Raw genomic sequence first — 21,301 nt, 5'->3', positions numbered from 1 at the left:
AACACAATATGCAAAACTTGGGATTTCTTTATCTTGTAATTCACTTACCCAACATGAGAGAAAGACCCAATACTCTAAAGATTCTGTTTTATTCCTTTGACTAGACACACACCTCTCTCAAAGCCAGAGGTCGCATCACCTTCCTGAACAGGGCAAGCATTCTATTGTTGCTCTCCTTCACATTGACCCTCTTTCTCTTGTGCTATGAGGATTCCTAACCAACCAAAAGCATTAAAATGTGTGTGACAGCCCAAGTTTTATGCAGAGTACATTTAGTAAAGAATCAGGGATGTTAAAGCCACTTACAGAATTCAAAGGAGATGGGCACTTGGTTGTTAAACCAGCCATTGTCAGCATCTGTTCTGGACAAAACAAAGTCTTGAAGCTATTGTGAGATGGGATTAAGTTTGCCTCATTTCCCATTACAGCTTAAAGTACTTGTTATAATGATACATTAATTGGTACAAATGTTTCCTAGACTAAACATAGTGAAAAGAGCAGCAGCTGATTCAGCCAGAGTAGGGGGCTTGAGGTTCAGGGAGTGGGAGGAAAGGCACTGCACTGCCATCATCATCTGTATCACCCTGGCTCCACATCAGAAGGTGGAGATCCCAGAAAACAGAAAGGAAAGCTCAAGACTGGAAACAGAGCTCATGAATGAAGCAAACCTATACAATTACTTATCAGGACAGGGCAGGGATAAAGGGAGTCTTATAAGAAATATACTTATTTCTCATAACAGCATTTTTATACATCACTAGTGCCTTCTGTTTGAAGACCATTTCCATAGATGTTCAAGCCTCTACTGAACAAAGTATATAAACATAGATAAAAACAAGAAGATATTCAAATTCAGTGTATCTCCTGTGCAATAACACAGGACTTGGCTAGATAATTAAAAGTGGGGCCTGCAGGGTGAGAACCTAGAAAGCAGTGAGCTGGTGTCTGGTTCAGGACTTGATCCAAGAGTCCGAGTCATGTTTCAAGCTCTGAGGTTCATAGGTAGTTACTCCAAACCACATGGAGAAGGTGTCTCAGGCCAAGATGAACCTAGAGTCCATGGCCAGTGCCCAGAGGGATCACCAATTTGAAGACAAGAGACCTGCAGGGACTGGGATGACAGAATCCTCCAAGTAGGACATAGTGATCCTTGCCTTGAATCATCTTAAAGGCACTCTTGGTACCCGACATAGGCAATGAGACAAAAATCTTAATGCAAAGGATAATTAAACACTATAACATTTTGTGGAAGGAGGGAGATGGGGCAGTTGACCTCTCCTTCCCTGGGGAGTCTGAAAAGAGACATCTGTGGTTGAGGATTTAGACCTTCCCCAGCTAAGACGGGGAAGAGACAGAGACTGGAGTTTCATTCTCTTTTCTAAATCACCCTCATCTAATGCACTGGAATGCTTTATAGAGTCTTTGGTCATCTTAAGAGCTTTAAGAAATGAGTAAATGGAATGAAATATTTTCTAAAAGTCACTGAATTAAACAGAAGAAAGCTTATACACAGCAGGTGAATACATATCTTTAAAAGGCTGACAATAAAATAATCACTGTTTTACATGATAGATGCTTACTCAGAGGGTAGCGATTTGCCTGCCTATCTCATGAAGAGAATCTTCTGTGGACATAATTGACCCACTACCAGTATAATCCATCCTCCACTTGGTGGCAACAGCATGGGCTGCTGAGACTGGAGTAAGCTAACAATGCCGTTAGTGTGAATGGCATTCCTCTCCCTCCAATTCTCTCTGGTGCAATAAGACATTTTTGTTCTGTATTCAAAGCTGCTGCTGTAGTTGCTGCCTTAGCAAGCACTGCTTCTGTTAGCAGCATGACCTTTCCTATATGCAAAGGTGGCTAAAAGACCACCTCTGGACCCATAGTCATCCTTATACTGCCTATTGTTGTAGCAGGTCATTGGTTGGTGGCAATGGCAACAAAAGGAAGTCTGCCACTGTCTGGGGCTCAGGAACCCTGCCAGTGGGCCCAGAGGACTTTTCATTCAGCATAAGCTGTTTCCCTTCTCGGTGCTGCACTGGGTGTGTCTGCTCACCAGGGCCATTCCCCAGGTGTCCCCAGGAGAACCCCATGACTCCTGGTACACTGACTTGAGTCTATAGAAGAGCTCTTAGAGGATATATGCTCCTAATCCCTCAGGTATATAGAGAACATGAGGCTCAGAACAGGAAACTGTCATTGCTGAACTTACTTGGGTAGGTAGAAGCATCTTCTTATTACTGATAATACTAAGACTGGCCACTGACATAGAGCAACTACCTGTGCTGGGCACTTTGTGTATGTTATTTCCAGGCTTCATTACAACTCTTCAGTTAGGCATTAAGGCACTACCCTTTTATAGGTTGTAATACTGAGACTCTGAGAACTTGAACGATTTGCAAAATACCACGTCTCTAATAAGTCTGAGTTTGGATACAAACCTAGGTCTGTCTTACTCCAGAGTCCCTGCTCCTTCCCATCTTGACCTCAAATGTACATGGGATAATTCTAGCCCCCATCACTCTAAGGCTCCATAGCTAGACTCCCCAACACCCACACTGACCTTAACAATTACATTCTCCCCTCAGTGGCTTCAGAAGTTCATCTCCCAGGAAAACTGTACAAGCAAATAGTGGCCACTATGGATCAGGACATTTCAGCTTTTTGTCTGCACATGACTACTACAGCCAAGCCAAACTCAGGAATTCCAATGTCAGTATGAACAAGCAGTATAGTCTTTAGGACAAGTCCTGCCTTGCTTTGTGAGAGTGATTTCTAAGATATCCTGGGAGAGATTCTAGGCTTACAGTCTGGCATCGATCTTGGTTTATCCTCTGTGTTGACCTTGACAAGTTATATAAGCCCTCTGAGCCTCCATCTCCTTGAGTATAAAACAGGCTGATAACAACCTGACAGGAATGTTATGAGGACAAAATCACGCAAACATCCTAACACAGAGCCTAACATTTAGTAGCCTCTCAAGAAATGTTTGCTTCCTCTCCTGTCCCTTACTTCTCTTTTTCTCTACCCTATTCTCTCTCCCAGTCACCATGGCCACTTTCCCTGACTTGGCCTGTCTTTTTTGATGCCCCTGCTACCAGGAAAGATTCCTAGCATCCTGCATTCCCTCTACAATTATACTGCCCTTTGCTTTTTCATGATACAGAGGACTTGGGGGTGCAGCTAATAGTGGCCCCCTTTGCCCTAGGACTATTAGATATGGGAGATCCTGAGAAGACAGAAAAGATTGAGATAACAGAATCAAGGGTTATTATCAATCAACTGATAGAAAAACTACATTTGGTAGATTTTTAATATTCACTGGATCTGATTCTACTCTTATTCCAGTCATTTTCTCCAATGCTTGCTTATAATTGCAGTTGAGTGGGGCCAGGTTCTGGTCAATAGATTGTGGGCAACAGTGATATGCATCACGTCTAAGCCAGAGAATTTAGTTGCTGGTGCAAGGTCCTCCAGTTTCGGTCCTGCCAGCTAAGGTCAACTCTGAAGAATCATGTTTAGATGGGGCATCATAAAATGATGTAAAGTGACTTACATGGAGCAAAACCCATAGTGATCCACAGTGAAGACCAAATGTGAACAATTAGTATTGTTATTTTAAGCTGCTAAGAGTTTGAACTTGTCTGTTAACCACAGAGCAGTCTATAGAATACAGCAGTCCAAACTTCGGTGTTCATGTCATAGCCCCTTGAAAAAGAGTTTTGGGGACTCTATTAGCAAAGCAGTGACCATATAGATTATTTGAAAAAGAACAGTGGGCTAAGAGACAGGAAGCCTGTGAAATGAGTTTTAGACCTGGCTCATCTACCAGCTAACTACAGGACCTTAGGTTATTTGCAACCTCTAAGTCCTCACTTTTCTCATCTATACATAAGAATTGACATATCCCAAAATGTGAGATACATACCATCATTGATACTTTGGATCCTTGCTACTCAAAGAGTGTGGTCCAGGAACCAGCACAATCAGCATCACTAAGATTGTGTTAGAAATGCAAGTCTTTGGGTCTCACCCAAGACCTACTGAATCCAATTCTGCATTTTAAATAAGACCCCCACGTGATTCCTAAGCATCATAAAATTGGGAGAAATACTGCTTTAAATAGTACTAGAACTCATCAGCACTAAATGACCTGTAATCATACAGTAAGAAAGTTATCCTTTTCTATTTGTCTTTCAATGTTTCTGATTACTTCATGGAGAAATCTCAGTTTGGTGCCAATATGTATTTAACACCTCTTTAGCAGTTGCTAATTTTCTTTTAAAAGATAAAGAAAGCAAGCTTCAGGTTCCTGGGCAGGCAAAAGTATTTGGCTTAACTATAATAGCATCGTTTTATTTTCATTATACATATTTAAATGAGTATCTTATTTATGACAACTGATACCAGTTTTCTATTTAAAGTGCTAGAAACCTCTCTAAAATAAAGTAGAAAAGTGAATGTATTTAAAGAAAATGTATAGTAAATGGGAAGAGGTGATTGCTTTAAGGTTTCCTTCCATGTCAGAGAATTCCATTGGTTTGACAGACACTCTTGGCTTCTTTCCACAGCTTCATCATTAAGGAAATTTATTCATGCAGTTTGGGATGGAGGTAGGGAGAGCGCTATTCCTCATTGTAAATTTGTGAGGAATGAAATGAACATGATTCAGTTATCATCCCCCTTCTTACTCTTGGAATTTAGATACCCAGAAGATAATTACTCATAGACAGTTGGCTTATAAATTCCCAGTCTAATTGGTAGAATCCTAGCAGCAGGTTATTTATTTAATATATTTTATTGTGTGTCTATGATATGTTGGAATCTAGTTCTGTATCTTCTCTTCTTCTTTTGCTGCCCAGAAGAAGCCCTCTATGAGAGGGCTCTTGACAAGCCTCTGGCCAGGCTATTGGTGTTTTTGGTTTTTTAGCTTCTGAATCTGCTTAGAGGCAAATGTCAGGGTGCACTGATGAGCTTGAGATCCTTCAAGAAGAAAGCATCAGGTATTCATTATCATGAATTATGAGACAAAAAAAAAAAAACAGGTAATTGTCATTAAGATGTCTGGTCCATCTCCTATAGGCCTAACCATAATCTACCCACATAAAATTAGTGATTACCCTGCTAACGATGTAGACTTTTGGCAAAAGGCCTTAGGTAAGAGGGCACTGCCCCTTCCTTGGCAAGTAATAACTTGTATGTCTAGACCCCTGCATTTGCTTTTGTCAGATCTCCACCAGTGAATGGAAGTGGTACATTTCACTTGTTGTTACATCACTCTATTTTGTTCTCATCATGGTACTTATCTCCACTTCTCTGTTTACTTGATTAGGTCTGACCTCCCCCCCTCCCCCCACCACCCACCACCACTAGACTGTAAGCTCAAGGAGAGCAGGAATCATTTCTGTGTTGTTTGCAGCTGTATCTCAAGTGTCTAGAACACACTGAATAAATCAGCTAATAGTCCCATATTCTAATTGTTGGAAAAAGAAAACTAGGATGTGTACTTTCAAGATCTAATTAGCAGTCACTTTGTAGTATCATTGCTTAGCCCTGGAACTGAGATATGTATCAATTGTTCTTGCTATGTGTGGCTCTAAATGCCCAGCTACATTTTTATCTATTACATTCCCATTCATTGGTTCATTAATGCTCTGTCTACAGCTGTGTCTGCAGTGGGCCATAAAGGCAACACTCGACAGGTAAAAGATAAGAGCTTCTAAGTAAAGGAGCAGGACCCCAGGGAAACCTTATCAAGAAATTGTTGTTAAGGTGTAACTTTCTATTGCAATCTATGCAAGATCTGTCCCCAAAGCATTTTTCTGCCTGTGCTGGGAAACGTGACTTGGACATTGAAAACTGCTTTGAAAAAGTTATTCGAAGTCCCAGAGCAATTTCTGGTGGAAGTGTCCAAAATTTTTTTAATTATACTCTTCCAAGTAACTCCTCCTAAAGGTACCATTTTTGAGGCAAACTTAAATAATTTCATGCTTAGGCTTCCATTTTCCATGTTTCCCCATGATAACACAGAGGTAAGTAGGAGTCCGTTACCTAGCCTGGACAATTTTTTAAAAGTGATACATAAGAGCATGAGTTGGCACCTTCTGGTCTTTTGATGTCCCTATAAAGAGGTCAAGATTGACACTTTCTGAAAGATACCAAAAGGACATAAACCAGGAAAGTGGACTAGAATCTGCTTACAGGTGGGGAGTTCTGCAAGAATTCCTGGCTGTATGATGACTTCATTGGGTTTTGGGGGGATTGGTGACTCCTATCACCATTCAAGGTGCTGATAACTAACCAAAAATTTCTCCTGGATGCTGAATATTTTTTCTTTGAAATTAAACCCATTTTGAATTTCTAACCCAAATCAGTTTTACCTAGGAAAGGCAGAAAATTCTAAACCTAACCTGAAACACAGGCACAAACTTATCTCAGATATTAAATACTCATAACCATGGTGATTGTGGCTAATATTGTTTTAAAAATGAAAAGCTAGGGGAAAAAATGAGATTTGATCCAGAAACCCATCATAGAATACAGAGAAAATGAAAATATAAAGCTCAAAATACAACACACCTTGAATTGCATGCACACTCACAGACCTAGAGGAAAACATTGACATTTTAGTAGCGGCCCATTCCATGACAAATCCCATCTTCCTATCCCTTCACGCCCATAGTGCATCTTGACTAGAATAAACTGAAGGTTTTCTCTAGTCCATAATGTTAACAGCTTTCATTTACTCACTTTTTACCCTTCATGGTATGGCTTCTCATACATTATCCCATTTGAACATTACAACTAGCTCATGAAGAAAGTGGGCAGACATCTTTTCCATTGTAAAACTAAGACTCTGAGAGCTTTAGTGATTTGCCAAACATCATACAATAAATAACTGGCAGAGACTGCATTAAGACTCCAAACCTCTGATTCTTTAACTCTATGCTTTTCCTAAAATGTTTCACAGGTTCTTGGGTATCCCATAAGATCTGATATACCCTGCAGGACTTTCATAAGCTCAAATTATTATGATGTCTTAAGACTTCAGACCTGGATGCTGGTCCAAGGCAGTAATGAACCTAAGCTAGGTGGACTTTCCCAGATTGTCCCGGCACTGCTCATTTTTCTGGGGAGGATGCAGGACCTTTGAGCTAGAATACAACGTAAAGGTAGAATTGAATGGCCCCATTCTAAGGAGGAGGTGTCAGACAGCCAGTGTTCTTCTCAAACATAAGCCCAGTGAATTTGTTTCCAAGGATGGAGAGTTATGTCTCATTAGGTCCCAGGTATTTTGAGGGCTTAGACCGAAGATGCAAGAATTCATATACTTTGTATCTAAATCAGTATATTCAAAGCATGTTAAATAATTCATTCTCTGATTAAGTCAAACATGTCTGGGTTTGTACCATGTAGTCCTCATCCTTTTGAGGCATAACATAGCTCTGGGATAGTCATCTTTTTTTTTTCCACTGTACAGCAAGGGGATCAAGTTATCCTTACATGTATACATTTTTCCATGTCCTGGCTATTGTGAGTAGTGTTGCAATGAACATGCGGGTGCATGTGTCTCTTTTAAGTAGAGTTTTGTCTGGATATATGCCCAAGAGTAGGATTGCGGGGTCATATGGAAGTTCTATGTATAGATTTCTAAGGTTGGGATAGTCATCTTAATAGAACCAGTGAAAAACTATAAGCCTTGTGTATCTCTTGTCTCCATTCAGATGATATTTGTCTAGCCTGAACTCTCAGTATACAAAAGATACTTCCATTCTACTGGCACAAATCACAATCTCCTTGTTTTCTGAAATATATTTTAACAGAGAGAAGGGAAGTACCCTCATTTATTGAGTTCCAAATATGTGTCCAGCACTAAGTCAGGAATTTTAAGAATATTCAGTTCCATGAGGGAGTCATTTCATATTTGAGAGAAGAAAGGCTAGATGTTAATCCCCCAAGGTCACATAGACTGAAATTCTTGGTCAGTCTTCAAATCTCAAATCCTCAAATCTTTCTACTCATAAGATGTTGAGAACCCAAAGATAAACTTGGCCTACTTGAGCTTGAAAGGAGGAGGAAGGTCCTGTCTTTTTTAGGAGGGGAGGGGAAATGAATCTTTCCCATCCTTTCTTTTCAGTAAGGCTGAGGGAGGTGGAAGAAGTTCAAGAGCAGCAAGGGCTCAGTGGAGGACGGTGGGGAGGTGGGGGAGGGGGGAGCTTTCAGAGGGCAAGAAGCAGGTCTGGGTAACCAGCTTTTCTAATGCCAAATCCAGCAGGGGTGACGCTTCTGGAAGAGGCTGTGCATTCACAACCCATCCACACTGCAGAATCCTGCCTGATACTTTCCCAGGGCAAAGAATTGCCATCTCTTCCTCTTCAGCCTCTGAAAGCCCGAAACAACTGGAAGCGGCACCCTGAGGTTCAGCAGGCTATACAGGAGTTGAGAGTGGCAGGCGGCTGAGTGCGTTTGTGTGTGTGTTTTCCTGTGCGCGCGCGCGCATGCCCGCGCATGGTGGGGGGTGGGCGTCTGGTGAGAGGCTTCGGCTCTGTAATGTAAGGGGTTGGGCAGCCCACGTGACTCTACGAAGGCGGAGATAGGGTAGCTGGAGGGAGGACTGACAGGCCGTGGGGAGGGGTGCGGGGTAGAGGGGACAATCTGAATAATTGAGGAGGTGTTCGGCAGCAGTGGCTGCCTCCTGCCTTCCTTCGCCACCACCACCCTGCATCACAGTGGGAGAGACAGAGCTCGGCGCTCTAAGTGTGACCGCCAGCCATCAGCTCTGGCAGCCAGTTCATCTCCTCCAGTCCTCTGGTGAGTGAACATTCCCCTTCGCCGCAGTCTGTCCCCCTCCTAGCATCCTAGCTGAAGCCCTGCGAATGGGATGATAGCCTCTCGTTGAATGAACCGTAGAGCCGGAGCCACCGGGAGGGGGGAAGCGGGAACATGGCGCGGAGGCTGAGTGTGCCCTCAGGGAAGGGATCTCCTGGTAGAAGGAAGGACCTGGATCAGGGTCTCTCCGGCTCTGACCCGGAATGGGGCCTGGACAGCATCCACGTCCGAGTTGGGGGGCGCCAGGCTCCAACTCGCAGGGCTGTCTGGTGGGGATGATACAAATGCAGCTCCGGCGCGGCGCGAGCTAGAGGCGGAGGTAGGAGCTGCGAGCAGCATCCTGGCAGCCCGGGTCTCCACAGACGCTGGGCCTGTCCTCCCTCGCCGCCCGCCCCTCGCCCCCGGTGCTCCTCCAGCCCCTGGCACACACCCGGCCCGCGCAGCTCGGCTCTCAACCTCGGAAAGAGCCTACGGAAAGAAAGAGACGCCTAAGACCGAGGGGAGGGCAGGGAAACATCGGCCCTTTTACCTGAGAGCTAACTCTTCAAAGGGACTGTAGCTGAGCCCAGTGACCTGGCCAGGCCAGTGCGCTCCGAGGGGCACACAGGTCCCCAGAGAGCGGTGACACGCTGGGGGCGACGAGGAAGACGTGATGTGCGAAGTGTCCAGGAAAGCTCCCTGGCCAGAGAGGGCTGCCCTGGGGAAAGGATTCTCACCCCCACCTAGTCAGACCCTCCTCGCCTTCTCCCTCCCAAAGCACGGTGCTAGGAATACAGAGGGCCAGAGTAGGACAGTGTAGCCTCGCGCGACCTCCGAGGAGGAGTGCTGAACCTCCTTCTCGATCTTGAGTCGCCCACCCTAACATGTATTTTGTATTGTAAATGAAAAGTAAATAGAAGTCCCCAAATGACTAGAAGCAAAGTGAAGGCGGAGTAAAGACGCGGGAAGGCTGGAACTCCACAGCTCTGACCTCTTCCTGGAGCTCCTCTACCTGTGCCATTGAAGCCTTGAACTAAGAGGGGAAAAACGAACCGGCCCATGGGAGGGATTCTCGCCAAAGTGGCAGGGCTGGTCACTGGCCGGAGTTGACAGAATGATAACCCGTCTCCTCTCCCTTCCCCACCCCCGACCCGAGCCCCCTCCAGTAAGGGGTCTGGGAGAACGACAGGATAAGGATAGCACTGGTCAGAAGCCTGGGCCACAAACAGGACAGCCGAGGTGGCGCTGTCCGTGGTGCTGAAAGTTCTTTGTGGCTATGAGCTAATACCGCCTAGAGCCTGGCGGCTCGCTGCTTGCCAACATTTCTCCTAACAGAAACTGCGTTAGAATCACGTAAAGGGGTTCAGGTGGAGCAAGCCGGTAAAGGTGTTATGCATTCCCTGGTTCTCTGCCTTCCCCCGGACTTTGTTTGAAAGGAGGTTTCCTCGCACTCCTGGGTAGAGGAGCAAGGGACAGGTGTCACTCCAGGGTTCAGCTTTAACTGACTTGACGGTAAAGAATGTGGTAGCTCATTCTGTTTCCTCTGCCTGCGCGGTGAATCTCTCTGTTGGTAAAGTGTTGTAAATGCAGTTAGGGTTTCTGTTCCGATAAACACTTCTGTGGCTGTCAGGAACCAGAGAATTGTGAGGCTGCACATAGGAAGTGGCTTCATTTACAGAGAGACTGAGCTTTCTTTTCCTGACTAAGGTTTTTCTCTCTTCAGCACACTTCTCTCTCCATGACACGTTATTTAGATCTCTAAACAGCCCTGTGTGTTCCTTTTGACTAGTCTTTTACATTATGGGCTAGATGAGGAAGGAACTAAGCCAATTTTGGGAGACCAAGAGTGTATTTAGTAAGAACCTATTATTTGGTATGTCATATTATCTCATTCAAGCCTCAAAACAGCTGCTAACCATAGTATCACAAAGTTAAGAAAACTGAAGTTATGTATCTCAAATCCAGAGCTTGTATTCAAATTCAAGTCTGCTTAACTCTGAAGTCCAAGCTATTTTCATGTCCTCATTTTGGCATTTGGTTTTGGATTGCTGTTATTGGAGAATATAACAATAGTCTGTCAAAGGGCCTGCTTTCTGTTCCACACACACTACTCTCTCTTCCAACTCTTTCTTCTTTAATCTGTTCACCCACCCACTGTCACTCACTCCCACCATACCAACTGCTTTTGTGCACGCTGCTTGAGATGCCACTTTTCACACAACTTGAGCTTCAGGATAGCAGAAACACATTAGAGGACTAAAACAGCAGCCTTTCCTGAAAGAACAGCAGGGCTTCAGGGAATCTGGAAGACTAGAACCCACTTGTGTTTTCACATTTAGAATTATACCCTTGAGTTACAGAGCTGGAATAACCTTAAAGATAATTAAACATCATTGTTTTACAAAAAGGAGAATTTGAAAACCAAAAAAAATTATTATTAGTCTAAGTCACGTGACTGTAAAGTTAGGATTGGAACCCAGCTGACTTGACTCCAAGGCCAGTGCCCTTTCCACTACTCCCATGGTGCCTCAAATATTCTTCCATGATGTCTTCTTCGGTTATCTTTAACAAGAACATCAGCATAAGTCAACTGTATTCAGTAATTATTAACACTTAAAATACATGCAGACCTCTTACCTACTTTTCCCTCCTGCTCTTTTCCCTCTGGCCTTGCTATTCCAGTGTTAGACCCAACATAACTGAGCTACTTGACACACCTTCTTTAGTAACTGTTTTTCCTATGGCAATAATTTGCAAATGGGGATAGTGCTGTGGTATTTCTCTACTTGCCTTTATGTTGTCTGTATTTCCTCTTTTATGATCTATTCTTAACAAAATAATTTTTGCAAATTCAGGATTCCAGACAAGATGGCAAAATGGAAGAACTTGAGCTTATCCCCTTTCATCAAATTCAACTACCCTAAGCATCTTCCTATGTTCTCACTGATACTTGGAAGAGGCTTCAAAAAATATAGTCAGAAATAAAAGACCTAGTGCTAATATCTATCAAATCCTAAGCACTTTGCTAGGTTTTTCCATAAATCATTTCATTGAATTTTCACAATTCTGCCAAGCATAATTTTATTACAGATGGCCCTAGAGTTCTAGTCTATTCTAACATACAGAAACCATGATATTCTATCCATTTCTGCTAGCTTCTCTTTCAGCCCATAGTAAATCCTCACCTTCATTAAGTGTATTTTTATAGCCCTAGTAATTGCATTGGCAAGGATGAAATTTTTATATTGAATTGGGTAGTTCTATTCCACTCCAATATGTATAATTTAGAAATTCAAATTCAAATTCAGTTCAAATGGCACTGTTCTGCTTTTCTATCACAATATTTACAACATATTCCTCCCATTTGTTATCCTTTACTTAAAGACCCCTTTTTGCCTTCTTAGTGCTAAGACTAACATTCTTCTTCAAATCCCCTGTAAAACCAATTAAGTCATAACTCACAATTAAATGCATAACTTCTATTGAATCCTCACTGGGTGAAACTGCAAGGATGCTACTGCTGGTGTGCTTGGCCAGTGACTGCCTTATTGGATAGTGCAGGTATAGATAATTTCCAACATTGCATAAAGTTCCACTGGACTGTGCTGCTTTGGAAGATGCTTAAAACAACCTCACAGCAACTGAGAACATGAAATTGGGACTATGGACTTGAGACTTGGCTTTGAAACTTCTGCCAAGGAAGGAGAAAAAACCATTTGTGCCTAGGACATCCTCAAAAGCCCAAAGATGTTCAAGACAATAAGGCTAGCAAGGACAGCACATGTCTCACTAAAGGAGCTGGTGACCTCTGGAGTTGCTTCACATGGATTCCATTTTACAATAAAGTAAAGTAAATGTTTCTTTGCACTGTCCTGCTGCTTTCCTGAATTCCAACTTAGAAAAACCTAAAGGCTCTTATTCATACATATATATATGTACATAAGTATATATTATGTATATATCTTAAGCTAGATAGATAAGCAGCTCTTAACACAGTCTTAACAAAGGAATGGATGATAACTTGTAAGATACTCTGCCAGAGAAATGGCTGAGATATACTCTCAGCCTGATGCTGGTCAAGCATGCCATTCTCAGACCATTGTTGCATAAGGAATTAAAGGGGAACTTAGGGAGATTGTCAACTTTGGCCTTATTATTACATCGGCTTTAATAATAAACATCAGTTGTTGGCAATCACGGTTTCTTCATTTCATGGGAACCATTTATCTTTTGGAAGGACTTGTATTTTGGAAGAGAGAAAATACATTACCTCGGAGTTGAAAAAATTTAATTTTCACTGTCTTTAGCTTGAGAGATTTAAATGATTTTCTATCCCAGGAAATAAATACAATCAACAATGTACCTTTGAAGCTCATGCTGGTAGCACACAATCATTCACTTAATCAATTGATTGAGGCATGTCCTATATTAGCACAGAAATGCTGTGGTCTCAGATGTTTGGAACTACTATAGATTGGCACATGGGAGCTTGATAAATATTTGCTGAATTCAATACTTGCTGTTCCAAGTCAGTTCATGCCATAAACTTATCAAGTCAAGAAATAAGCATTTCCCTTTCATTAATGAAACAGGAGACAAACCCAGAACATCATATCTTACCCTGACATCCATATGCCTAGCACCTCTGGGGACATAGGTAGTGATGGCCAAGACAGACTGCAACTGAGAATTGTGGAACAAGGGACACATCAGCCCAAGGCTCTTGCATTTCACTCTGATGAGGCAACTTCATAAACTTAATGCTTAAATAGAGTTATATGTTATTTTTCACTTTTACTTTAGACAGATATTTGTTTCCTTTAGAAAGTATTTGATTGGCCTTCATGATTGTTGCACACAATGACTATTGTTCCTAAATTCGGAAAGAGCTTAGCTTAGAATGAAAACTCAGATATTAATTAAGGTCAAGAGCTGATGACATCACTACCTGTCAGATCACATAATATTATCCTTTTCCAGGAATAACTGGGCCTCACTTAAAAGTTTTAACTGGTGATTACTGACAAAAAATGAAAGAAAAACAGATCATTCTATTCTAGCAAGTCAATAACCAAATGCCTGGAATTAACCGATTCTTATTTGCCAAAAGCAAAATATTCCAACCCAATAAACTGTCCTACAAATGAGCAAGGCAGTTTCCATGGCCTGCTCATTTTTTAAAATTGTTTTATTTCCTTTGTTTTTAAATTAATTATCAATTTAAAAAACAGTTGCATCCAGGTGTTTGAATATTCTGATGACAATTAGTTATCATAATTATAAAGATGTAATTGTTCATTAGAGAATATATTTATATATTATTGTGCCAATATTCTGTAACAATCACATAACCCACCTCTCTCATTTTGTAAACAGAGAGATCAAAGCTGAGAATGGTCATTCAAACAGCAAAGGCAGAAGCAAGGCTTGAGCCTTCTCTCTCAATCCACTGATTTTAACATCATGAAAACTTGTTTTATCGATGAATTTAGCCACTAAACTTTTTCCAGAACTGATAAAAGTAGAAAAATGGATGTATTTGAATTTCGTATTATTTCCTTCACACCCACAGGTGAACCACTGTTCAAAGATAGTCAACAAACAGAAATTTCTTGGGTAGAATAACGAATCAGAAAAAAAGCATTCAAACTTCAGAATGCAAGAATTTGAGCAGGGATTTAACTCCTCTTACCTTCATCATCTTCAGCTCTAATACAAGAAATTTGCATTAAACACTGTTGCAAATCCTGCAAGCTATAACATTCTATGTTTCCATGAAATGAGGCCAAGAATTTGAATAACCCATATTCTGTCTCATTTAACCCAAATAATCAAAAGTAAATGAAGATTCTTATTTTTACTTCATTATTTATTGGAAGTTCTGATATTTCATGCTAGCACTTCACTCAATAACAATAATAATGACACTGATAATACTAGCTAATACCAATTTATATTTACTCTGACCCTATAATGTTGATAATATTATTATCCTCTTTTCACAGATGAAAAAACTGGATCCCAAAGTAGATAAATAACATGCCCAAATTCAAACACCTAACAAAGTTTGTGCTTTTAAGTACCATGCTACACTACCTCTTTGAAAACCATTAGTTCCTCAGTAACTGAAATGCATCCTTTTTAGGCCACTTCAAACACAAGTCCTTTTCTCTGAGAGATTTTTAACTTTACCTACATTTTCTAGCTAGAATAGCAATCAAGAGGGTAAATAGAACTTTGGGTCATTAGTTCTTATGCAACTATACAGGAATTTTCGTTCTCTTTCTGCAAGATGACTCCTGTTCTTTTGCAAGTTAGGCCATAGATCAATTGTTTCAATGGATCAGTATTGAATGTGGGTGCTTTGCAGGATGTGTTTTTCTTAGAAAGTATGAACTGCCTGCATTGACAGAAATGAATGGATGTTGGTGCAGGATCCAGTACCTTCTACAGCTTCCATCTACCACATCTTCACCATTTGATGGAGTTTTCTGGCTTTTGCCTCTAGGTTTTTGACTGAGTGACAATCCAGACAGCTTTTAAGGCAGAGAGGGAGAGTTTCCAGAGTGTTATTTCCTTGTGGTGAGTTTCAATTAAATGTAAGATTAAAACTTTAAAAATCACATGTGAAATTAATTTTCTTTTTAAAAATTTTTATAGTTTATTTACAATGTTCTATCAGTTTATACTATACAGCAAAGTGACCCAGGTGTATGTATATATACAAACATTCTTTTTCTTACTTTATCCTCCATCATGTTCCATCACAAGTTACTAGATATATTTTCCTGTGCTATACAGAAGAATCTCATTACTTATCCATTCCAAATGCAATAGTTTCCATCTACGAACCCCAAACTCCCAGTCCATCCCACTCCCTCCCCCTCCCCCTTGGGAATCACTGGTCTTTTCTCTATGTCCATGAGTTTGTTTCTTTTCTGCAGATATGTTCATTTGTACCATGTATTAGATTCTAGATATGTGATATCATATGGTATCTGTCTTTCTCTTTCTGACTTACTTCACTTAGTATGAGAGTCTCTAGTTCCATCCATGTTGCTACAAATGGCAACATTCTTTTTTATGGCTGAGTAGTATTCCATTTCATATATATACTGCATCTTCTTAATCCATTCATCTGTTTAGGTTGTTTCCATGTCTTGGCTATTGTGAATAGTGCTGCAATTAACACAGGGGTGAATGTATCTTTTTCAATGAAAATTTTATCTGGCCCAGGAGTGGGATTGCTGAGTCATATTATAGTTCTATATTTAGTTTTCTGTGGTACCTCCATACTGTTTTCCATGGTGGTTGTATCAATTTACATTCCCACCACCAGTGAGCGAGGGTACCCTTTTCTCCACACCCTCTCCAGCATTTTTTATTTGTTGATTTGTTAATGATGGCCATTCTGACCAGTGTGAGGTGGTACCTCATTGTAGTTCTGATTTGCATTTCTCTAATAATCAGTAATATTGAGCATTTATTCATGTGCCATCTGAATATCTTCTTTGGAGAAATGTCTATTCAGGTCTTCTGCTCATTTTTCAATTGGGCTGTTGGTTTTTTTGATGTCAAGTTGTATAAGTTGTTTGTATATTTTAGAGATCAAGCCCTTGTTGGTTTCATCTTTTGAAACTATTTTCTAAGAAAATCATGGACTTGGAGAAGAGACTTGTGGCTGCCTGATGGGAGGGGGAGGTAGTGGGAGGGATTGGGAGCTTGGGCTTATCAGACAAAACTTAGAATAGATTTACAAGGAGATCCTGCTGAATAGCATTGAGAACTTTGTCTAGATACTCATGTTGCAACAGAACAAAGGGTGGGGGAAAAAATGTAATTGTAATGTATACATGTAAGGATAACCTGACCCCCTTGCTGTACAGTGGGAAAATAAAAAAATTATTAAAAAAAAAAGAAACTATTTTCTACCATTCTGTAGGGTTCTTTTTATGGTTTCCTTTGCTGTGCAAAAGCTTGTAAGTTTGGTTAGGTAAAATTGGTTTATTTTTGTTTTTATTTCTGTTGCTTTGGGAGACTGACCTAGGAAAATATTTGTACTGTTGCTGTCAGAGAATGTTTTGCCAATGTTCTCTTCTAGGAGTTTGATGGTATCTTGTCTCATGTTTAAGTCTTTAAACCATCTCGAGTTTATTTCTGTGCATGGTGTGAGGGTGTGTTCTAGTTTTATTGATTTACATTCAGCTGTCCAGTTTTCCCAGCACCACTTTCTAAAGAGACTGTCTTGTTCCTATATTATATTCTTTCCTCCTTTGTTGAAGATTAATTGACCAGAGGTGTCTGGGTTTATTTCTGGGTTCTCTATTCTGTTCCATTGGCCTGTATGTCTGTTTTTGTACCAGTACCACACTGTCTTGACGACTGTAGCTTTGTAATATTGTATGAAGTCTGGGAGAGTTATGTCTCCTGCTTGTTTTTTCCCCCTCGGGATTGCTTTGGCAATTCTGAGTCTTTAATGGTTCCATATAAATTTTTGGATTGTTTTTTCTTAAACCTACCTTACCAAATTAGTCAAATAGAATACCTTACAGTATCCATCTATCTCTCCATGGATTTTAATATGTGCTAAATCTACCCCTCATATCACAAGAAGGGCCAATGAGATAGCATTTGTTAAAACTCCTTGTATACCATAAAGTCTTTTTTTTTTTTTGTCTTCTGTCTTTTTAGGGCCGTACTCACAGCGCATGGAGGTTCCCAGGCTAGGGGTCTAATTGGAGCTACGGCTGCCAGCCTATGCCACAGCCACAGCAATGCCAGATCCAAGCCATATCTGTGACCTACACCACAGCTCATGGCAACACTGGATCCTTAACCCACTGATCAAGGCCACAGATCGAACCTGCAACCTCATGGTTCCTAGTCGGATTCGTTTCTGCTGTACCATGATAGGAACTCCCTAAACCATAAAGTCTTTACAAAAGAAAGGAATGGCTTTTCCTTTCAGTTCTTAGTCAAAAGTGACTCTCAACTTGCTTATATCAGTCCTGAACCAGGGTTGACAGCTCAAAGTCTTTAGTATTAAGAAGATCTTAGATCTAAGCTTGCATGTCTAGAAAATGGTAATTACAATATGGGAGGCTTCCTGATTTCTTCTAAAATTAGTGGTTCTCAACCTCAGGGCAGTGCTGTCTCATTAGAGGGTTGTTTTTTTTGGTTTTGTTTGTTTTTTTACTGTTATAGACACTAGGGAGGGGTTATTACTACTGGTTTTGGTGGACTGGGATCAGGAACGCTAACTATCCTGCCCAAGACAACCTGTACAATAAAAAAAAAAAACCCACCCAAAGTGCCAATAGCACTGCCCCTCCAATGAGAAATAGTGCTTAAAGTGAAATGCTGTTCATGCTTCCTAATTCCCCAACTAATACAGACAGAGACAATTTTACTTTTGGTATCCTTACCCAGGTGAAATCCAGACATACTCATGTGAGGTCTACAGCAGCTCAGAAGTATTTCTTGGGTTCCAGTAATTTTATTAAGTAAAATATAGTGTCAAATCAGTGGTTTTCAAACTGGCCTTCAGAAGTTTATATAGAAGCCACTTTCAACTTCAGTAGGGGCAAGGAGGTCCAATAGAGAAACATGCCCATATTGCAAGACCCAGAGCAAACACTGGCATTTGAGGACCCCAAACTAGTGAATATGATTCTGAAAAACACCACTTTTGCAGTTCACTGGAGAAACACTGGGTTATGCTCTTACTTTGTGACAAGCATGCATCTAGCTCAGCACTGGCACAATCCCTGTCCTCAAATCACCAACACTCCAGCAGTCAGACATGTAAACTCCTCTAATTATCTATGCAATGTGACATAAATGCTCTAACATGTTATGAGGGGGCCTCCAGAAAGAGACCAGAGAATGACTCACCTCCACAGAGAAATTACAATTAAATCATACTTTGAACGATATGTAATATTTTCTCATGTGGAAAATGAGATGGAAAGCTATTGTAGAAATGGGAACAACATAAGCAAATGCTGGAAGTGTGGATGAAAATGACATATGTGCAGACTGATGTGGTTAAGTAGACCTGCCTGGAGAATGGTAAAAGTTCTTATTGGAAAGACTCTGAAGAAACTTGAATACAGCTGAGTGGATGTATTTTTTCAGCCTAGAGCTTATCCTTTGAATAGGATTTTTATGAATATTTGGGGAATGTCACTGAACTCAAGGCCGGTTCATGGCCGACATCAGAATCATGAAGTCTAATCTTATAGCTAAAAGGTACTTCAGAAATCACCCCAGCCAGCCTTCTCCTTTCCTTATGTTTTACAGCTGAAGTAATTAAAACAGAGATGTTAAGTGACTTGCCCAAGGTCAGTCAGCAAATTAGGGATAGGACAGACTAGAGCCGCATCTATCCTCTTAGTTCATAGCATTGTGTCCTGCTCTGTACTGCCTTCAGGAATTTTACTCATCACTGAAGCACAATCCAGTGTAACACACAATGTGATTATTAAAGTATTTATGAAACTGCACATTTTCCATTGCTCACTATTAAGACATGGTTCCTTCATAACAACCAGGTGATAGATCAGACCCTGAGCTACTTCTATATGAGAGCATTCTCTTCAGAAACACAGACAAGCAGCACACCCAACACATGGGCATGGCATTCTTCCCCCGCCTCACACACCCTCCTCTGCCTCCTCGTTTCAAACTGCCAGAGATTATAGAGGCACAGCCTGAACAGAAGGCGTCTTAATCTCTGGTGATTCTGTAAATAATATGCTGTTCATACTTGCATATAAATGATCACAGCCTCTCTATTTTCCAGATGAAGGAGACTTCAAAAAGATGAAGTTGCCTGTACACAGAGCATTTCAGAGATAGGATTTCAGGCTCCAGAGAACCAACCCTCTTCATAGCAGGGTTAAATTTTTCACCCACCTCCACACTCCTAGTGATTTATCCAAGCTTATGTTTGTTTTTGTTCTCTCTCTCTCTCTCTCTCTCTCTCTTTCTCTCTTTTTCTCTGCTTTTTAGGGCTGCAGGTACAGCATATGGAAGTTCCCAGACTAGCGGTCAAATTGGAGCTACAGCTGCCAGCCTGCGCCACAGCAACTTGGGATCCAAGCCGTGTCGGCGACCTACATCAAACGTCAGGGCAATGCCAGATCCTTAATCCACTGGTGAGGCCAGGGATGGAACCTGTGTGCTCATGAATACTAATCAGATTTGTTTCCACTGAGCCAAACGAGAACTCCCAGACTTATGTTCTTAAATTTCACCCCATGGTCAAGTTAGTCTGTGCATATTTAGGTTCTGAAATTGCTTATTTCCCACCTCTTTCTCTGGCCACCTTCCCTCCACCTCACTTCCAATATACATCCAATAGAGATCATCTAAGTAAATCCACTCATTTTACAAGAGATGAAGCTGAAGGCCAGAGAGGGGAAGCCACCTGCTTAAGCTTGCACAGCTAAAAACAGCAGTGTAACCAGACTAGATTCTCTGACTCCCAGTCCTATGCTTTTCCTCCACAACAAGCTGCTGCTTTTCAAGGGTAGATAACAGATCATCTTCCCATTCTCCATACCTCCCATTCACTGCATAACCACATAAGGATGGATGCACTGTGCTCAGATGCATATTCCAGGACCTTGTTTAGAATACCCACAACTTATCATCCCCCACATTGTAATGATCCACCTATCATACTAAGAAGCTGATTATGGAGGGCACTTTCTAGTCTAGAGGATATATGTGATCAATGCCATCAAGGTAGAGATTACCATAGAAAACAGTGTGCCCAAGAAAAAAGAGGGCAGGGTCCATGACTCCTATCATTTGATAACGAAGCAAAGTTTATCCTAAATTCACTGTAAGTAGCAGGTTACTAGACTCCTTATCCCAGAGACCAGATAAGTGGGTAACTGGATAAATTTAAGCAAGATTGGTAGTTGCCAATTAAAAAAAAAAAAAAAAAAGACAACTCCCAAACCAAACCAATTCTGCTTCAAGGACAAAGTGTTTTGCATAAATTGATCAGCATGGTGCATTTAATTTAATGTACACTAGGTATACAGTGATAGGGTTTTTCTTTCTTAGAAAATCAAGGAAACTCACATTTTCTGTTTAAATTCATTCTGAAGAGTCATTTAAAGACAAAAACGGAGTTCCCGTTGTGGCACAGTGGTTAATGAATCCGACTAGGAACCATGAGGTTGCGGGTTCGGTCCCTGCCCTTGCTCAGTGGGTTAACGATCTGGCGTTGCCATGAGCTGTGGTGTAGGTTGCAGACGCGGCTCGGATCCTGCATTGCTGTGACTCTGACGTAGGCTGGCAGCTACAGCTCCGATTCGACCCCTAGCCTGGGAACCTCTATATGCCGTGAGAGTGGCCCAAGAAATAGCAAAAAGACAAAAAATAAATAAATAAATAAATAAAATAATAATAAAGACAAAAACATGTGGTGTTTCCGTAAAAACTGTATTGAAAAGAGAATTAGGGAAGAAATCTA

At 41.2% G+C, this 21,301-nt stretch overlaps 1 protein-coding gene across 1 annotated transcript in view; it reads left to right on the top strand.

Moving 5' to 3' along the window:
* Positions 1–8,599: 8,599 nt before the first annotated feature.
* SLC7A14 (solute carrier family 7 member 14) overlaps positions 8,600–21,301 on the top strand; it is a 115,475-nt gene continuing 102,773 nt past the window's right edge. The window contains exon 1 of the mRNA XM_047755219.1: positions 8,600–8,814. The gene's annotated coding sequence lies outside the window, so the exon portion shown is untranslated. The remainder of the gene's footprint in view (positions 8,815–21,301) is intronic.

Source organism: Phacochoerus africanus, chromosome 1 (assembly GCF_016906955.1).
Source record: "Phacochoerus africanus isolate WHEZ1 chromosome 1, ROS_Pafr_v1, whole genome shotgun sequence".
Taxonomy (NCBI): Eukaryota; Metazoa; Chordata; class Mammalia; order Artiodactyla; family Suidae; genus Phacochoerus; species Phacochoerus africanus.
This window is presented reverse-complemented; position numbering and strand designations above follow the sequence as displayed.